The 20,163-nt window shown below is 40.1% G+C and overlaps 1 protein-coding gene across 18 annotated transcripts in view; it reads right to left on the minus strand.

Moving 5' to 3' along the window:
• TBC1D5 (TBC1 domain family member 5) overlaps positions 1 to 20,163 on the minus strand; it is a 605,221-nt gene that overhangs the window by 496,635 nt on the left and 88,423 nt on the right. For 2 of the 18 annotated variants that reach the window (XM_089332289.1, XM_089332284.1), the window contains exon 3: positions 1,378 to 1,499. The exons of 14 other annotated variants lie outside the window; for them this stretch is intronic. The gene's annotated coding sequence lies outside the window, so the exon portion shown is untranslated. Of the gene's footprint in view, positions 1 to 1,327; positions 1,500 to 20,163 lie in introns of all 18 variants that reach the window. 2 more of the 18 variants (XM_089332290.1, XM_089332285.1) reach the window with 1 other exon arrangement.

A 20,163-nucleotide genomic window follows, 5' to 3' on the forward strand; every position in this document is an offset into this window, starting at 1 on the left:
TCTCTCTCTCTCTTACTGTCCACTCTGCCTGTTAAAAAAAAAAAAATTAAAGTGATTTATTTCATAATAGACATGTGGGTTATAAAAACAGATGAGAAAATGGGAAATCCGACTCATATTTCTGATCTTAAAAAATTACTATCATGATGAGTCCTGGAAACTATTGGAGGATTATAGCTGCAAGATTTAAGATGACTCCATTTTTGGTTGTAAATGTTAACTTATTAAAAACAAAAACAAAATATTCTTGGTCTAAAACATGGGCCTAAGCATGCCTTTGTTTAAGAATCTCACCTAACTATTAAATGGGATTACTGGGTAAATTGTGGTGGTTAATTTCTGACAAATTTCATAGAAAGTTTACTATGTATCTAATTCGTATTTGTACATTCTTTAAAAATAAAAATAAGGATTACTTTAATACAGCATATTGCAAGCCTATTCTTTCAAAAATTGCTTCATACTAGAATTTATTTTAAAATGAGTAGAAAGAAGGAAATTGGTATGCAATGATAAATCTATGCTTAGCAAAGAAAGTCACAGAAAATGGTTTCCTATTTTCTCTGATACCAAATGACCAGAGGATAATTCTAACCAGCAGGGGGAGATACAAAGGAGAGTACTAAGACAAAGAACAGGCTACAGGCAAGAAAAGCAGTTGTAATTATAGCTGGGAACACGGAATTTGTTAAAGGAAGTCTACTGTATAATTATATTTGAAAATTTAGCAAGATGCCCAGAGGCTGACTCGCAGCTGTCAGGAACTGGTAACTCCACTTCTGTTCATGCAACGACCACTCCGGCAACTAAATCCTCTCTCCAGACATTGCTTGAACTGACGTTTGGAATACAAGGACAGATCTTCTCATCTAACTTTTTTCTGTAATGGATGAAAGCATCTATTTCAACACAGTAACCTTTCTCTTCAGAGATAAAGGTTTTAAAGTTTTTGGTTCTCTTTCCCTCAGTGAGCCAGACATTCTCACAGCAAAGATGTTAAGGAGATCAAGTCTATTACTGAATTGGACTTGCTCAATATGACTATCACCACAACTCCACATTCAGCATACTTACAGCAAAATTCATTTCCCATTACCCTAACCCTGTCTCTGAACTCTTTCTCTTTTCTCCCACTTACTCATTCTTTCCAATGATACCAGTATTCTCTCAGTTGAGCATGAAAACTCAAATTTACCTTTGCTCTTTACCCTTCCTAACCTCAAGGCATCAAATCCTATTAATTTTCCTTTCATCAATGAAAAGATATGTTGAAAACCAAACCCCTAGTACTACAAAATGTGACTTTATTGAAAATAAGGTCTCTTACAGAGATAATCAAATTAAAATGAGGTCCCCATGGGAGACCAGGAAAAGCACCTGGCTCCTGGCTCCTGCCAGGATCAGCGCGGTGCGCCGGCTGCAGCGGCGGCCATTGGAGGGTGAACCAACGGCAAAGGAAGACCTTTCTCTCTGTCTCTCTCTCTCACTGTCCACTCTGCCTGTCAAAAAAAAAAAAAAAAAAAAAAAAAAAAATTAAAATGAGGTCAACACGTGGATTCTAATCCAACACGACGGGCATCCTTATAAAAAGGGGAAATGCAGACACAGGCCCTCAGAGGGAATAATACATGAAGACATGCAAAAAGATGGTCACGTCACTAGAATAACAAACTGAGGAACACCAAAGACTGCCTGCAAACAACAGAAGTTAGAAGCAACAAGCAGTGGTCCTCCCACAGATCCTTTGGTTGACACCTTATTTTTGGATTTTTTTAGCCTCTAGGGCTGAGACAATAAATTTCTGTTGTTTTAAGTTATCAAGTTCATTGGTACTTTGTTACGCCAGTCCCACTTATCCCGTTTTGTGTTGCAGTGACAGCATATCACAGACTGGCACATTTATATACAATAGAAATGTATTTTTCTCAGTTCTGGAGGCTGGAAGTCTAAGAACATGGTGCCAGTATCTGCTAAGAGCCATCTTGCTGCATCATCCCACGAAGAAAAGGCAAGAAAGCAAATGCAGACCAGGGATAGGAAGGAAGCCAAACTCAACCTTTTATCAGGAAGCCACTCCTCAATCACAGCTAATCCATTCATGAGGATGAAGTCCTCATGACCTAATCACTTTTTTTTTTTTCATTAAAAAAAATTGTTTATTATTTTAAAGTCAGAGTTGCAGAGAGAGATCTTCCATCCTCCGCTTCAATCCTCAAATGCCGGCAAGAGCAGAGGCTGGGAGAGACTAAAACCAGGAGCCAGGAGCCTCTTCCAGGCCTCCCATGTGGGAGACAGCGGCTGAAGCACTTGGCCATCCTCTGCTGCTTTTCCCAGGCCATTAGAAGGGAGCTGAATCAGAAGTGGAACAGCTGGGACTTAAACCGATGCCCACATGGGATGCTGGTGTCTTTCCCCACTATGCTTAATCACCTCATAAAGGTCCCACACCATGGCATGGTTGCACTGAGGACTAAGTTTCTGACACACAAAATTTGGGAGTAACATTGAAACCAGAGCTCAGAGCTACAAAAAGAATACAGCACCATAAACTCAATTTGGACTCAGTTTTCCACCGGTCTCCTGCCAAAAATCCTACTCTTTAACTAGAAAAGTTCCCCACCTATTCATCTGGCTATGTCAGAATAATAAGTATCACTCTTAATCTGCATTCAACCAATTGCTAAGGCCTAGGCCTGTTTCCTAAATACTTTATACCTCTTTAATCCAGCCCTGTTTCTGTCTATATCACTAGTCTAGTTCAGGCAATCATCACCATAGCCCTAGATTACAGTCAACCAAATGATAATCACACCTACAGTCCTGCTCCTCTAATTGATTATCTTTGGCAACCAGACTCGTCCAGTGTTATGATGTTGGTTAAGCAGCCCAAGTCCAACACCAGACTGCCTGGGATCAATACCTGGCTCTGCCTCTTGACTTTGGCTTCCTGCTAATGCACATCCTGAGAGGCAGTGATGATCGTAATCAGGTTTCCATCATCCACCAGGGTGATCTGGTTGAGTTCCCTGCTAGTGTTCAGGAGAGATAGCCAGTGGATGGAAGTTCTGTGTGTGTGTATGTGTCTGCCACTCAAATAAACAAATTTTAAAACATAAAAATAAAGAGACACCAGAGGAAGTTGAGTACTTTGTCTTGATATTCACTGTAAACGAATCACTTTGATGTAATGTAGAGAATAAAGTTGTGTGTGGGTGTACAAAATGAGATCAGCTGAGATGCTTGCCACAAAGTCCTGTTAAGAGATAACAGTGATGTGGAATGAGGCAGGGGTAATGAGAAATGCCTGGATTCTGAAAATGATGACATATATGCAAATCTATATGGATATGGCTTTGGTTAAATAAACTGTCTTTACCAATTTAATAAATTTAAAAATCAAAAAATAATAAAGCAATGATAACAAATGAATAAATGATGATTTTTACTTCCTCACTCCCTATATATAAAAATTTCACAAGGAAAAGGGGGAAGGCAGGGCTCCTTAAGTTGAATGGAGTTCTGTAAAGAAACCAGAAACAAGAGGGCACTGTCGTAGGGGGAGTAAAGCTTCTGCTTGGAAAGCCCACATCTGATTATCAGAGAGTTTAGGATCACGTCCAGCCTCTACTTCTGATCCAGCTTCCTATTAATGTACCCAGGGAGGCAGCAAATGATGGCTCAAATATGTGGGTTCCTAGCACCCACACTGGAAGACCCAGAAGGAGTTCTGTGTCTTGGCTTTGACTTAGACCCGGCCCGGTTCCAATGTCACAGGCATCTGGGAAGTGAACCTGCAGATAGAAGATCTCCCCCTTTCCATCTCTGCCACTTTTCCTTTCTGTGGGGAGCAACTGGGAGCAACTCGGACTAGACTAAGTTACTGGAATTAAGACTTATTCTATGCATCTGCTCTCCCACAATATGGCGCTGGGAGAGGAGGAAACAGCTTCTACACAGCTGCCTCCAGTTCAACCAATAAACTGCAGGACCTGCTCCTGATTGGAGGAGAGCAGCGTACTCGGCGTGTGGGTAGCAGAGTTGGGATTGGTGGAAGAGGACTATAAAGGAGGAGAGAGACAACATGCACCAGGAACATCTGAAGGAACACCTGTGCAGCCCCCGAGAGAGCCGGCCGGCGGTGTGCCGCTCCCCCGCGGAAGTGGGGAAAGTGGCAGGGGGAGCCGCCCTTCCACGGAGGTGGAAGGGACGGTAGCCAACCCGGGAAGAACCAGCAGCAAACCCGGGGAGGGCCGAGCAGACAAAAGAACAGCGCAGGGTCCTGTGTCGTTCCTCCACGAAGACGGGGAGCGACATAATGGTGCCGTGACTCGGATAGGAAACCTATGCAGGGTTTAGTGTCGTTCCTCCATGAAGAGGGGGAGCGACACCTTTCAAATAAATAAAATACATAAATGAACTGAAAAATGAAACCACCATCCACGGTTGAATTCAGATGTAAACATACGGACAGTGGTGTCTTAACCACGTGGCCAAATGCCTGCATCCAACGTGACACAACAGGTTAACCCACCACCAGGGATGCCTTCATCATATGCTGCAGTGCTTGAGATCTGCTCCTATCTCTGCTTGCCAACCAGCGTCGTTCTAATCAGTATAATGGGGATAGGAGATGACTTGGGTTCATGCCACCAACATGGAAGACCAGGCTGGGGTCTGGAACGCAGGGTTAGGCCTGGCTCATCCCCACCTGCTGCCAAGCATTTGGGAAGTAAATCTATACATGCAAGTGTACACTCTCCAGACCACTCCTCCCACCACTCTGCTTTTCAAATAAGTAAATACACAAAAGTTTAAAAAAAAACAAGATTTGATTTTAAATCACAGATGAACCAATTCCCACTCCTATTTGATGGAAATGTATTCAAAGATTATACACAAATTTCTTAAGTGTCTCAAGATGAAGCAAAGTGGACTTAAGAAAACCCTTAAGGCACCTGATGGGGCCAGCGTTGTGGCATAGTGGATAAAGCTGCTGCATGCAATGCCGGTATCCCATATGGGCACCAGTTCCAGTCCCAACTGCTCCACTTCCTATCCAGTTCCCTGCTAATGGCCTAGGAAAAGCAACACAACATGGCCCAAGTGCTTAGGTCCCTGCCAGCCATGTGAGAGACCTAGGAAGTTCCTGGCTCCTGGCTTTGGCCTGGCCCAACTCTGGCCATTGTGGCCATCTGGAGAATGACCAACTCTTTCAAATAAATAATTAAATCTGAAAGAATAAAAAAGACACCTGATGTATCCTAAGTACAGACTTTCTATTCTCACTTGCCATCTCATTACAAGTTCCTAGTAGAATTATCTTCCCTCTTTTCTTTATATGGGAGAAGTATAAAGTATTTTTGAAAATCAGTACATTACATTTATCTAGCATGTGAAAATAAATCACAACAGAAGGTTCAAAACTATATCAAGAATCTCAAATCTGAAATGAAAAAAAAATTAAGTTTAAAAAACTTCCTTAAACTGTTCTTCAGGTATTTATTACAGATGTTTCCCTTAAACCAGTAAATTTCCTGTATGTTGAGAGATAAACTGCCCAAAATAAGGACAAAGCAATACAACAAAATCTCATAGCACATGAAACACAACAAATTCACAGACTGTGGCAATGTATCTTGCTATCCTTATAATTGGAAAAATAGGTAGCTGTCAATAATCAAGTCCAGAAAAAAAAAATTCATGAAAATGACAAATACTTCCAGGTTTTAATACATAACTCATTCTGACATTTAAAATCTACAAAGAATAATTTGCTCTGAATATTGTGATAAGCTGATTATTCTACAACAAAATTAGACTTTTTCAATCAAATGAAAACCAGAGGAAATTAAAGAATGCCCAAACCAGAAAGTCTGTTAGAATTAACCACATAAGCCAACAGTTTAACAAATTCCCATACATACATGTTCATAGCACCACTATTCACAATAGCCAAAAGACACAAACAGCCAAATGTCCATCAGGACATGAACAGAAAAACCACAGTATATACATACAATGATACAGATGAATACATATTATTCAGCCATAGAAAGTAGTATTGAAACATGCTAAAATGTGGATGAGTTTCAAAAACACTGTGCTAACTCAAGGAAGCCAGAAAGAACGGTCACTAACTGTACGATTCCACTGTATGACATAGCCAGAATAGGTAAAACCACAAAATCGGAATATAGCTCGGGGGTGGGGAGGATGAGAAGGAGAAATGGGGAACAAGTGATTAATGGGTACGGGTTTCTTTTCCAGGCAATGAAAAGGCATTGCAACTAGACAAAGGTTGTGGGTTACACAATACTGTAAATGTACTAAAATGTGAATCTCATCTAAATAAATAAAGCTGCCACATGATCAGTAATAAGGCATCATACACTACTAATGTATATACGGAGTATACCTGAGGAGATCACCTGTTCAGGATTCATGTAGAACTTCATTTGATCAGGAGAAAATATAAGAAAGTTACAAATTGAAGGAAATTCTACACATAACTGATCAGCACTCTTCAAAGGCCTCAAAGTCATGAAAGACAAAGAAAGACTGTAGAATTATCACACACTAGGGGAGACTAAAGAGACATGACCATTAAATGCTATGTAGACTCATACATTGGTTTTTGAGACAGAAAAGGAGAATACTAGAAAAATTGGTAATATTTGCATGAAGTCTGCAATGTAATTATTATTACTGTAACAATGGTAATTTCTTAGTTTTTAAAATTATACTATAGTTATATAAGATGTTAATATCAGGAAAAGTTGGGTGAAAGGTACTATTTCTACAGCTCTAAGATTATTTAAAAGAAAAACAGTGTAAAAAAGGAATGGAAGGGAGAGAAGAATGTGGCCTTGTAACAGACCTTTAACCTCCTTCACAAATGTCTATGTTAGAAAAGTATTGTCAGGGCCGGTGCTGTGGCGCAACAGGTTGAAGCCCTGGCCTGAAGCACCCCATCCCATATGGGCAGCGGTTCTAGTCCCGGCTGCTCCACTTCCAATCCAGCTCTCTACTATGGCCTGGGATAGCAGAACATGGCCCAAGTTCTTGGGCCCCTGCACCCACGTGAGAGACCCGGAAGAAGCTCCTGGCTTCAGATCAGCACAGCTCAAACCGTTGCGGCCATCTGGGGAGTGAACCAGCGGATGGAAGGCCTCTCTCTCTGTCTCTATCTCTCTCTATAACTCTGTCTTTCAAATAAATAAAATAAATCTTAAAAAGAAAAGAAAGAGAAGTATTGTATTAAATTAATAAGAAGTAAAGGGGTTATTTTAATGGCAAGATTTAATACATACAATTTGCATCTACCAAACATACAAATTCATTTTAGGATGAGGGGGAAGATTTCCTCAGTTAAGTCAAGAGTAACTGAATTTTAGATATCAGGTTAAAATAGTTATTAACATTTTCAACAGAAGCCTTCAAAATTGAAATAAGCAAAGTCAAAGGAAATATTAAAACAAAACATTATTATAATTCATTCAGGCTACAACAACATTTTAAATTTAGTATTAAAATGAGGAAAGTACATTTATTTTAGCTGAATGACTAGAATAACACTGACAAATCAGTTTGATACTTTGATCAGATCTAACTTTACTTTAGATCTATAACCTTGTCCTTGGATACATTATAATTAAAAAAAAACTTAAAAAGAGATTTTTGATATACAATTAACCAGTTAGTACATAAAACTTCCCATTGCCATAGCATTTATTCAGAAGGTAACTTCCTCCTGAAAACAGTGTATACACTGACCAGAAGGATCAATGCTTAAAATGAAGCCCACTGCTTCTTTGGGGGACATCGGATGCAGAATGTCCCCAGAAGATCCATGTATTAAAATTTGGTCTCTTAAGTCTGATCCTAAGGATAGAAAGAGGATGAGAACTTTGCCCCACTGTGTTCTTTAGAGATGACCTTCAGAAGCAGACTGAATTGGCTGGTGATGATGAAGCCCGATTAAATTTTGATGGCTTTCTGAGAGTACACAGGCAAAGACACACAGAGACCCCTGTAATTTGTCACGTGATGCTCTGTCCCACTAGGAACTATGCTAGCATGAACATCATAACCATAGGCTGAACAAAGGGGCCTTCCAGATCTTGGACTTGAACTTCCAAAACTGAGCTGAACAGGCCTTTTGTGTGTGTGTGTGTGTGTGTGTGTTTGAAGTTAGCTGCCTTAGGTATTTTGTTGCCATAATGAAAAGTTGACTAATATACCCAACAACACAAGTTCTGTCAACTTTCTAATGTTATTAATCACATTTAACATCCTGCCATCCAAATACTATATGTGACTACAGGTAACTCACACTGATAAGATAATCATCTTCTTAAATCTGCTGATTGCTAATAGAAGAGACATTTAAATAAATAAATTTTAAGAACCACACATTCTCATTCTCAGAAGGGGCCAAACCCACTGACACCTTGATTTCAGACTTCTGGTCCCTAGAACTATATGATAATAAATTGATAATTAAGCCCCCTAGCCTGTACTGTTTAATCACAGTTGCCTTAGGAAACCAATACTGCTATTTAGCAAATTAAACAGAAAATTCATGCTAACACGACAGACTTCCCTGGAACTGTAGTCAGATTAAAGGCAGCCATTTTCTGAGCCCCTATAGGCCAATACACTGAAGTTGACCACCATGATCATCCTCTAACAGGGATGGGGAACTGTTTTTCTGCCAAGGACCACCTGGATATTTATAACATCATTCTAGGGTCATAAAAATTATCAATTTAAAAATAAGCCTACTATTGATTTATTGGATTTTGAGTACCATCTGTGATTGCCTTTTCAAGGCCAGACCACATGAATTCATAGGCATTATATGGTATACAGGCCAGATGTTCTCCACCCTGCAAAGAAGCCCCACCTTGAACCCTATTTCTGCAGCATGCCTATCAGCTCTATACCACACCAAAACAATGAACGAGACCTTGAGTGAGTACCAGGTTGATGTTCCTCACTAAACTGGAACCTTCGTGACCTAGTTTAAAAGAAGGGCCGCCTAAAATTCTCTGTGCCTCTCAAATGTCTTTAAAAATCTCTGGAGAAATCTGCCTTCTGTCTTGGTTACTGCAACAGAACATAAGAATGCAAGACAAAATGATATGGAAACATAAATTCCTATTGGCAACCAGACAGCTAGATGGTATACAGAGTAAAAGTGAAGGCCATTGTGATGTATTTCCTTAAAACCAACATCACTTCCTCTAAAGTCAAATCATTCCCATCTGATTCCCACTTATCTTCCTGATATACACACAGCTTTGAAACCTGAACTCACTTCAGACACAAATGCAAGGTGTCCAGCGCGAAACAAATCTTCCCAGGCAGCTGAATCAATTAATTCACAAGCTTTTATCGGGATTCTGCTCCCAGGCGAGGTTCCCCGGTCCCAACAGAGCAGGGGCCAGGGAAGTCATGTGTCAAAGGTTGGGAGGGTTCCTTTTATAGATACAGGGCGTGGGGGTTAAAGGTTGAGGCAGGTCTAATCCTCACTGTTTGACCTTTAGGCACCCATGGGGACACTGACAAGGACTTTTCTTCCCCAGAAGTGTGGTTAGGGACTCTCCATTCCCAGAAGTATAGGCCTTCCCTCCTTGTGGATCCCAAAGCTACCAACAATTCAAAGTAAAACAGAAGGAAAGATCAGCAAGACCCCACCCTTAAGGAACTCATTCTGGGCTATACCAAATACTTTCAAATATGACCTTATTTCATGTGCTCGATGCATGTCATCTATTTTCATACTTTTTTTTCACTAGGAAAGGATAAACTAAATTATTTCAGTTCTCTCAAACATACAAACATATAGAAATATATGTTCAAATGGAAGAATTCAAGCACCTAGCTCACAGTGGCGATAGTGCAACATACGGCCTTATCAAGGGGCAACAGGATGGCTGGCTCTCAAATGTGTCATGGGAAGGCAGTCATCACCCTAAGGATCTATTAGGCTCCAGGTTTGGCCTTCATTCACAGTGACTAGAAATGGAATTCTGATAGAAATTTGCCCAAGGACACACAACTAGCATGTAACAAGGCCAGAATATGAACCTTGTCTGCTCAAGTCTTAATCATTATTCCACGTGCAATGAAAACACTGAGTATAAATGTGCAACTCCCTGCAGATACATTCAGAATATTTAAAATCTTCCCCTGCAATGAGCACTACCAAATTCAACCTTTGGCCTCTCCTTTTACAAGGATGGCAGACCACTCCACTCCCACCATCAGGGGACATATTCCTTCTTTAGCTGCATCAATACAATGAATGAAGTAAATGGCCGAGATTTGCAAGCCCATCAGTCATTTTGCTTCTTTAAAGACATGGAATCTGGAGCCAGCATTGTGGCACAGCAGGAAGTCACCATCTGCAACACCAGCATCCTACATGGGCACCAGTTTGTATCTAGGCTGCTCTCCCAATCCAGCTCTCTGGTAATGGCCTTGGGAAAAGCAGTGCAACATGGCCCAAGTAGTGGGGCCCCTGCTACCATGGGCCCTAGCTACCAATGTGGGAGACAGAAAAGAAAACTCCTGGCTTTGATCTGGCACAGAGCTAGCCATTGCAGCCATCTGGGGAATGAACCAGAGGATGAAGACCTCTCTGTCCCTCTCTCTGTATAACTCTAATTTTCAAATAAATTAATCTTTAAAAAATGGAATTTTTGGATCAGCTTTTCCCTGTGTAGATTTTAAACTCTCAAAATCTGCTTATTCAGCAAAATTCACTGCTGAAAATAAAGCTGTTTCATGCAAAAACATAAATGTACTTAGGTATGTACACAATTATTCCACTATACACTGTTCATTAAATTATGTATTTCATTTCCTGCTATGTGCACTACTATATATATTGTTTAAATGCTAAAAATATTAAGATGATAATACCAGTTTGTCCTCAAGTATATCAAAAACCTAGCAGAAGGGAGTTAAGCTTAGAAAAAATTACAAGTACTCTTGGTAAACAGCAGTCCAGAACAGGGAATATCTAACAGGATATTCAGAAAAACAGAGCAAACAAGATTAAATCGAAATAGCAGAAGGGAATTAAAAGGCCTAGCTGAAAAAAATAAAAATACAAATACATGTCAATGTAGAAAAGTGAAAGAGAAAACTAAAGTTTCCAAGTCAAGGAAATGGTAAGCTGCTCAAAATTATTACATGGGGTCAAGAAGGTCAGACCATTAAAGCGTTAACAATCTTTTGTCTATTCTTGATATCTGAGACAGTTACAGTTCTTATTACAAAAGAAATCCTCAGTTGGTAGAGAGCTTAAAACATGGCTTGGGATACCCATATTCCATCTCAGACTGCCTGGGTTTGAGTCTTGGCTCTGCTCCCACATCCAGCACACCCAGAAAGGCACCAGATGGTTAGATCCCTGCCAAACATGTGAATGACCTGGATTGGAATCCTAGAAAGCGGCTTTGGTCTGGTCCAGCTCCAGCTGTTATGGGCATTTGGAGAGTGATCCTGAGAATGGAGCTCTCCTTGTTTCTGCCAGTTGTGTCCATCCTTAAGAAGTAAACATTCCCTGTCACAACTGAGACAAGAAATGCCATTGCAGGCACTGATGCTGTGGCACAGTGGGTAAAGCCACCCCCTAGAGCGCCAGCATCCCATATGGACTCCAGATCGAGTCCCAGCTGCTCCATTTCCAATCCAGCTCTCTGTGATGGCCCGGGAAAGCAGTATAAGATGGCCCAAGTCCCTGAATTCAAGTGGGAGACCCAGAGCAAGCTCCAGGCTCCTGGCTTCAGATCAGCCCAGTTTCGGCCAACACGGCCATTTGAGGAGTGAATCTGCAGATGGAAGACCTCTCTCTGTCTTTCTCTCTCTTTCTCTCTGGCTCTGCTTCTCTGTAACTCTGCCTTTCAAATAAATTAATTAATTAAAAAAAAAAAAAAAAGAAATTGCCATTGCAGAGAATGGGGAAGGAAATTTTATAAAGAATCAGAAGGCAGGGCTGGCATTGTGACACAGAATGTTAAGTTGTCGCCTGTGATGCCGGCATCCCATATGGGTGCTAGTTCATGTCCCAGCTCCTCCACTTCCAATCCAGCTCCCTGCTAATGCCCTAGGAAAAGTAGCGCAATACAGCCCAAGTGTTTGGGTCCCTGTTACCCATGTGGGAGACAAGATGAAGCTCCTGGCTTCTGGCTTTGTCTTGGCCCAGGCCTGGCCATTACATCCATCTGTGGAGTGAACCAGCAAAGGGAACATCTCTATGTCTCTCCTTCTCTAACTCTGACATTCAAACAAATAAATAAATCTTTAAAAAAAAAAAAATAGAACTACACGATGAGATCTACCACTGAAAACTGTTTTGAGATTATACGTTTCATATTCCTACTTTGGAATAATATGAAGCTCTCAAAACAGAATGAGTGGAACTACATACTCACGTGGAAAGAAGCTAAGGTCAAAAACAAAAAATCAATTGGGGCCGGCACTGTGGCGCAGCGGGTTAATGCCCTGGCCTGCAGTGCCGGCATCCCATATGGGCACCGGTTCAAGTCCTGGATGCTCCACTTCTGATCCAGCTCTCTGCTATGGCCAGGGATAGCAGTAGAAGATGGCCCAAGTCCTTGGGCCCCGGTACCCATGTGGGAGACCTGGAAGTAGTTCCTGGCTCCTGGCTTCAGATTGGTGCAGCTCTAGCTGTTGCAGCCAACTGGGGAGTGAACCACTGGATGGAAGACCTCTCTCTCTCTGTGTGTCTCTCCTCTCTCTGTATAACTCTTTCAAATAAATAAATAAATCCTAAAAAAAAAAAAAAAAGATGGCAGAATAATATGCATCATATGACTTCCAGTACAGAGATTAGTGAGTCAGAAGAAAATATAAATAAGGTCCAAACCAGAATATGGAGAAATAACTCCAGAGAAAAATATGAGGAACAATCTACAAACCCTGGTAAATGAAGAAATGAAGAGAGCAAGAATGCTTGAAATGCCTCGACTGGCTTAACCCTTAAAATAGTATATAGATTCCTTGTTTACTCTGCCAGCTTTAAAAACCTCTAATTTGTCATAAATTTCAAATTAGTGGTATTTGCAATAGCACATTTCTGACACATGAAGGAGAAAAAGAAATTTAAGAACAGTGGACAAACTGGAAGGAAAACACAGCCTTTGCCCTACAGGAAACCTGCATACAAACTACTATCCAACTGTCAAATTTACATTTGCTCCAATACTCATTGAAGATTTTTTGTCTTCTATACAAATGTTTCCTAACCTAAATAGAGGATAAGATCTTTCTGCCATGAATTTACAACTTTTTATCTCCAATACCCAATCTTAGTCATTAAAACTTAACTATCTGTATATACTTCAATTTTACAAGGAGTGGGGGAAAAGCCTTAGCTACACATGATAGGGCAGGCTACTGAGCACAATGGGTCCACAGAACTGTACTGCCTCTTTTCAGAAAGAGATAAACATGAGTGATGACAAGACAGTTTCCTTAAAACAATGTCACTAACATATACGCATACTTAACAATACACTGTCCAATACACTGTGCCAGGTAATATGGTGCAAACACACTATCATTCTTCCTGCCAATAACTGCTTTAGAGCTAGATTCATTAAATCAAACAATACATGGTGATAGCTGTTAGGAGGGATAAAGGAGGACATGTTAGGCTGGATAAAGGCTTCTAAATGAAGCCAATAAAACTGAAAGAGGCCGTGGCTGTTGGAGCCATTTTGGGAATGAAACAGCAGATGGAGGATCTGTCTATGTGAGTCTTCCTCTCTCTGTAACTCTGCCTTTCAAAGGAATAAAACAAAAATCTTCAAAAACAAAAAAATGGGGTGGGGAGGGACAGCCTTGTGGCATAGCAGGTGGAGCTGCTTCCCATATAGGCACTGGTTTGAATCCCAGATGCTCTACTTCCCATTCAGCTCCCTGCTGATGAGCCTAGGAAAAGAGCAGAAGACAAGTGCTTGGGCCCCGAAACCCACATGGGAGACCCAGATGAAGCTCTTGACTTCAGTCTGGACCAGCCCTGGCCATTGTGGTCATTTGGGGAGTGAACCAGCAGATGGAGGATGGAGCTCTTTCTCTCTCTCTCCCTCTCTCTAACTCTGCCTTTCAATGAATACAATTAAAAAAAAAAAAAACTTAAAAAAAAAACTGAAGAAAAGAACTTTCCATCTTCAAGGAGGAGAAAGATTGTTTCTCAGCTGGAACTAAAGGTTGACTGTTGCTGATAGTAGCCATTTTGTGAACATGAAGGAATAAGTCTAAGAACAAACTCTCATAAAATATTTGGAAGCCAAGCTCTACAGCTGCCTCTACCTATTTCCATAATGGAAGAAAAACTTCATTCTGCAATAAGGCAGATTATTTGAAGATTTCCATTATTCAAAAGAGACATTAAAGAACTTTTAAGTATTTTAAATAACCTCTAAAAATAAGTACCAATGTGAAAGTTGTTTGAAAGTAGGCAATAACTCTTCATATTTTATAAATTACAATCTTCTGAAGTCTAATGTAAGTTTTCTTAAATCCATTAAGAGTTCAATCACAAAAGTCTAAGTGACCAGTTAACAAATAAATAGATGGATACAGGCTGGCATTACTTGATGGCATAAAACTGTTTACAATACATTTCTCAATAAAGAAAAATTGAATTATAACCCAAGGGTGGGTTAATTTGTACAAATTTTGAATAATGTCATATATATTTCTGAAACAGATGCTTAGAGACTCTGAAAAACCACTGTGCTCAATCAGAAGCCAGATTAAAGTTCCGTCTGGAGCTTAATGGCTCCATGGTTCTATTACAGTTACCCAAGTCACCAAAATGAGTCTTAATGGTTGCATATCACAGAATCTCTCTCAGAGGTATCTATAGTCTTGTCCACAAAACTAGTAAAACCAAATTGTAAAAATAACCTCATATATGTATACACAGACATATAAGATGCAATAGGTACCCAAACACTACTGTATTTTTCAAGGACACTGAAACCCATGATAGAGAAACCAGAACACTGAGCTTTTCTTGTATGATTTTAGCTGGTTATTCATCAGCATCTTTTGTTTTTACACCCAATTGTTGGCATATCTCAGGTTGACATGGAAAAGACAAAGTTAATTTTCACCTATAATCAGATTCCGGAGTAACTTAGATACCTACAATAATCTCTTTCATATTTTTATTTCTCTTCCTCATATCTTTTCCCAAGCATCAACTTCTAACCATATCAGAAAAAAAATTAATGAGGCCATTTTACCTTTTCATGTATGGAATTTGCCAAGAGCCAGAGAATTTTAGAGCATGTAGGTCTAAAATTCAAGGATCAGCTTCTAGACCGATAATATTCTAAGTATGGTCTAGTTCTACTGCCTCTACATGAAATATTCATTTAAAACATTTTTTAGAGAGCCAGCATTGTGATGTAGCAGGTAAAGCTGCTGCCTGTAATGCCAGCATCCCATATGGGCCCCAGTTTGTATCTCAGCACATCCATTTCTGATCCAGCTCACTACTAATGGCCTGATGGAAAGCAGCACAAGATGGCCCAAGTGCTTGGGCTCCTGCACCCATGTAGGAGACTTGGAAGAAGCTCCTGGCTCCTGGCTTTGGCCTGGCCCAGCGCTGGCCATTGCAGCCATCTGGGGAGTGAACCAGTGGATGGAAGATCGATCGATCGATCTCTCTCTCTCTCTCTCTCTCTCTCTCTGTAAATCTGCCTTTTGAATAAACAAATAAATCTTTTTAAAAAATTTCTAGCAGTATGACAGAGTAATGAGTTTTAACTTGTGTCTGGTTTTTCTTTACTTAGAATAGGCTATAAGGTCAAACTAAAATGCCAAATTCCACATGAAAACGTTTGTTGACCTAACAAGAGAGTTTTGTTTTGTTTTTATTTAGCTGTGACCCAGGTCCTCTGATTAAATGACAATTTATTTGCACCTGTTATCTGGTCAGCCCAGAACACACCTGAGTGTTCAATGAAAGATCCAACTATGCTTCTCAAAATGTAACAACCCTTTTGTTGTAATGAAAACAGTTTAATGAATTACATGGAACAATTTTTTAATGATCTGGAATTGTATAGCATGGTATGGTATGGCATGATATGATAATGATATGACACACAAAAAGCAGAACACATATGGTGTATGTATGTATATACAAATACAGGTCAGGCATCCTTAATTCAAAAATTTGAAAACTTTTCAGTGCTGACATGATGTCACAAGTGGAAAATTCCACACCTAAGTTCATCTGATGGATTGTATCAAAACACAGACTAAAATTATCTTTGGGTTATGTGCATAAGGTATATATAAAACCTAAATGAATTTTGTATTTACATTTGGGAACCATCACTAAAACATCTCATTACATGAACACAAATATTCTTAACTCTGAAAAAAATCTGAAACATTTCCGGACCCACGCATTTCAAAAAAGGGGTATTTAACCTGTCTGTGAATATGCACACATATGTGTGTATCCTGGGATATGATTTAAATTTTATTTCATACAGTGAATGGTTCATGAACCAAAAACACTGTGAATGAAGAGCAGCAACTAGATCAAAATCTTCAGCTCACAGATGCAGAACTCAGACTCAAAGTCACAGTCAGCTGGAAGCAATTCCAGTGCTTTCCTTTATATTCTTGATTGTGAGTTTGTCTGCACATTGAGATCTGCAAAGCCAATACACAGAAAACAAAAAATACTCGTATACCCCAGAGTTAATATTTAAAAATCCTAGATCAACTAAAACTTTATATGTCTTTTTATTTTAAATACTAAAGATGAAAAATGTTTAAATATAATGATACATATTGGATTACATATGAATTTAAAATGGCCCCAAAACAAAACTCCTCAACTCTGTTTTTTAAAAAACTAAAATGCAAATAAAATACAAGGAGGGAAAAAAAAAAAAAACACTGAAAACATGCTATAAAAAGGTTGATCTTATGGGCGCTGGGTTCTAGTCCCAGTTGCTCCTCTTCCAGTCCAGCTCTCTGCTGTAGTCTGGGAAGGCAGTGGAGGATACGGGAGACCAGGAGGAAGCACCTGGCTCCTGGCTTCGGATTGGCGCAGCTCCAGCCATTACAGCCATTTGGGGAGTGAACCAACAGAAGACGACCTTTCTCTGTCTCTCTGTCTCTCTCTCACTGCCTGTAACTCTACCTGTCAAATAAATAAAAATCTTAAAAAAAAGGTTGATCTTCTTAATATATAAGTTGTACTTTTTCGAAAATATAAGAAAAATACCTAAATATCAGGCAAACAATATTAAGAGTTAAATTGTAATACATGAGAATAGCAAGAGCATTACAAAGTGTACATTAAAACAAGATACTACTTCTCTCCTGTAAGATTAGCAAAGAAGTTTGCTTTTTAAGAACTTTTTTAAAAATATTTATTTATCTGAGAGTTACCAGGATAAAAGGAGAAAGACAGATCTTCCATTTGCTGATGCACTCCCCAAATGACTGCAAGGTCTGGTCCACAACAGCCAGGTCTGGTCCAGGCCAAAGCCAGGATCCTGGAACTTCATCTGGGGCTCCCACATGGGTGACAGGGGAGACAGCATTTGAGCCATCTGGTTTACCAGATACATTAGCAGGGAGCTGTACTGGAAGTGGAGCACCTGGAACTCGATCTAGCTCTGATGTGGGATGCTGGCATTTCAGGCTTAACCCACTGAGCCAAAACACTGGCCTCTGCTTCTTAAGTACTGTTACTTTTGTTATTGTGAAAAATCAAAATAGCCTGTACAATGTTCCCCAATGTTTTCTGACAAGGAAACTCATGGGAACGAAACCTGTAAATTTTGACAACATCAAAAGACTTATTATAGGCCGGCGCCACAGCTCACTAGGCTAATCCTCCGCCTAGCGGCGCCAGCACACCGGGTTCTAGTCCCGGTTGGGGCGCTGGATTCTGTCCCGGTTGCCCCTCTTCCAGGCCAGCTCTCTGCTGTGGCCAGGGAGTGCAGTGGAGGATGGCCCAGGTGCTTGGGCCCTGTACCCCATGGGAGACCAGGAAAAAGCACCTGGCTCCTGGCTCCTGCCATCGGATCAGCGCGGTGCGCCGGCCGCGGCGGCCATTGGAGGGTGAACCAACGGCAAAGGAAGACCTCTCTCTCTGTCTCTCTCTCTCACTGTCCACTCTGCCTGTCAAAAAATAAAAAAATAAAAATAAATAAAAAAAAGACTTATTATAATTACCCTCTTATCCTCTTATTTCACTTCTGGAATTTATCCAATGGAAATAAGGAGGAACACATACAAACATTATTTAAAGTATCAAAAGGGGTAGAAATATAGCATAGTTGGTTAAGCTGCCACTAAGGACACCTCCACCCCACACTGGAGTACCTAGGATAAAATCTCACCTCCACTTCCAATCAAGATTCCTGCTAATGAGCTTGGGAAGTAGATAATGGCACAAATACTTAGGTTCCTGACACCCACATGTGAGACATGCATCGAGTTCTGGATTCCTGGCTTCTGCCTGGCCCAGCCCTGGCTGTTGTGGGCATGTGGGGAGTGAACCAATCAATGAAAGATCTCTGTCTCTCTCTCGCTCTCGTGGGCATGTAGGGAGTAAATCAGCACTCTTTCAAGTAAATAAATAAAACTTTTTTAAAAGTATTTTTAATGCAGTACTGTATACAATACAGTGAATCGTACTGACCCAATTAGACAATTACATTGACCTAAACAGTCATCAATGGTAACTGGTTAAATGAATTATGGCACATACATAAAGTAGAATGTTATGCAACTATTAAAGGCATGATTTAAAGTATTTAGATTTAAAGTAGATTTAAAGATTTACTTTAAATAGATTTAAAGTATTTCCTGCCCATAATATACTCTTCAGTAATATATAATAATCCCATAAATTTGTATTTAAAAATCTTTTAAAACAGATTTAATCTCTCCTTGTTGGTAAACAATAACCCAATATTTTAGAATAGGGACAAAATGCATTTTTACACAGAATTTTCTAATGTGTTCATATAATCAAAATTACACAAGAAAAAATGAAAGAAGGAATGGAACAGAAAGACAAGGAGACAGGAAGGGAGAGAAAGAAGACAGAAGGAAAGCAGGCAGACCAGCAGCCAGAGCTAAATATGGGGAAATCCCACCATAAAGATAAGCTACACAGAGCCACTAGGTTTCGTTAATTACTCCAAACCGAGCAGTAACTAAGGAAAGTTTTCTGACAAGGAAAACACAGCCTCTGAATATCCAGCAGCAGTACATAAAGCAGGCATCAGCACAGATCTCTGCTCTACCCTTTGTATACTATGTGAAGTCATGAGTAATAAAAGTCCTGCCTTTTTATGCAGGAATTGAGCAGAACAGCCAAGAGTGGCAGGCCCATGTGAGGCAGTAAAGGCATTAGCAGCAGCCAGTGCAACATCATCAGAAGTGGCAAAAGAAATGGCTAACTGCAGGTCCTACTGCCATAGAGGAGCCTGAATACAGATAGGAAAAGTAAAATAAACTCCTTCCACAAGGGTAAGAAAGTTAGCTTAGTAGGACTACTCTACTCCTAAGAGAACTGTCATGCCAACTTGCACACATGCAGATTAGTATTTAGCACTCTGGCATATCAAGTACAGTACACAATTACCGACTTAGTATTTCAGCCCTATGTTACATTAATCTCTTTATACAGATGAGAGTACTTTAAAAATTCATGGAAAAATGGAATTATTTTATTATTTTGTTGTAAAGAATTTTAAAAATCATGTGTAGCTTTTTCATGATATCCATTTCCCATGAACTTTTTTTTAAAGATTTATTTACTTATTTGAAAGGCAGAGTTGCAGAGAGACAGAGAAAGGGAAAGAGAAAAGCACTTCCCTCCATAGTTTCATGCCCCAGATGGCCACAATGGCTGCAGCTGGAGCAGGCAGAATCCAGGAATGGAATCTGAGTCTCCCATGTTGTAGAGATTCAAGCACTTGGGCCATCTTTCACTGCCTTCCCAGGCACATTAGTATGGAGCTAGATTGAAGTAGACCATCTTGAATTTGAAATGGCACCCACAGGGGATGCTGGCATCAAAGGCAGCGGCTTAACTGGCTGCACCACAATGTCAGTCCTCACCATGAACTG

Source organism: Oryctolagus cuniculus, chromosome 4 (genome assembly GCF_051225735.1).
Source record: "Oryctolagus cuniculus isolate XC-2025 breed Fujian yellow rabbit chromosome 4, ASM5122573v1, whole genome shotgun sequence".
NCBI lineage: Eukaryota > Metazoa > Chordata > Mammalia > Lagomorpha > Leporidae > Oryctolagus > Oryctolagus cuniculus.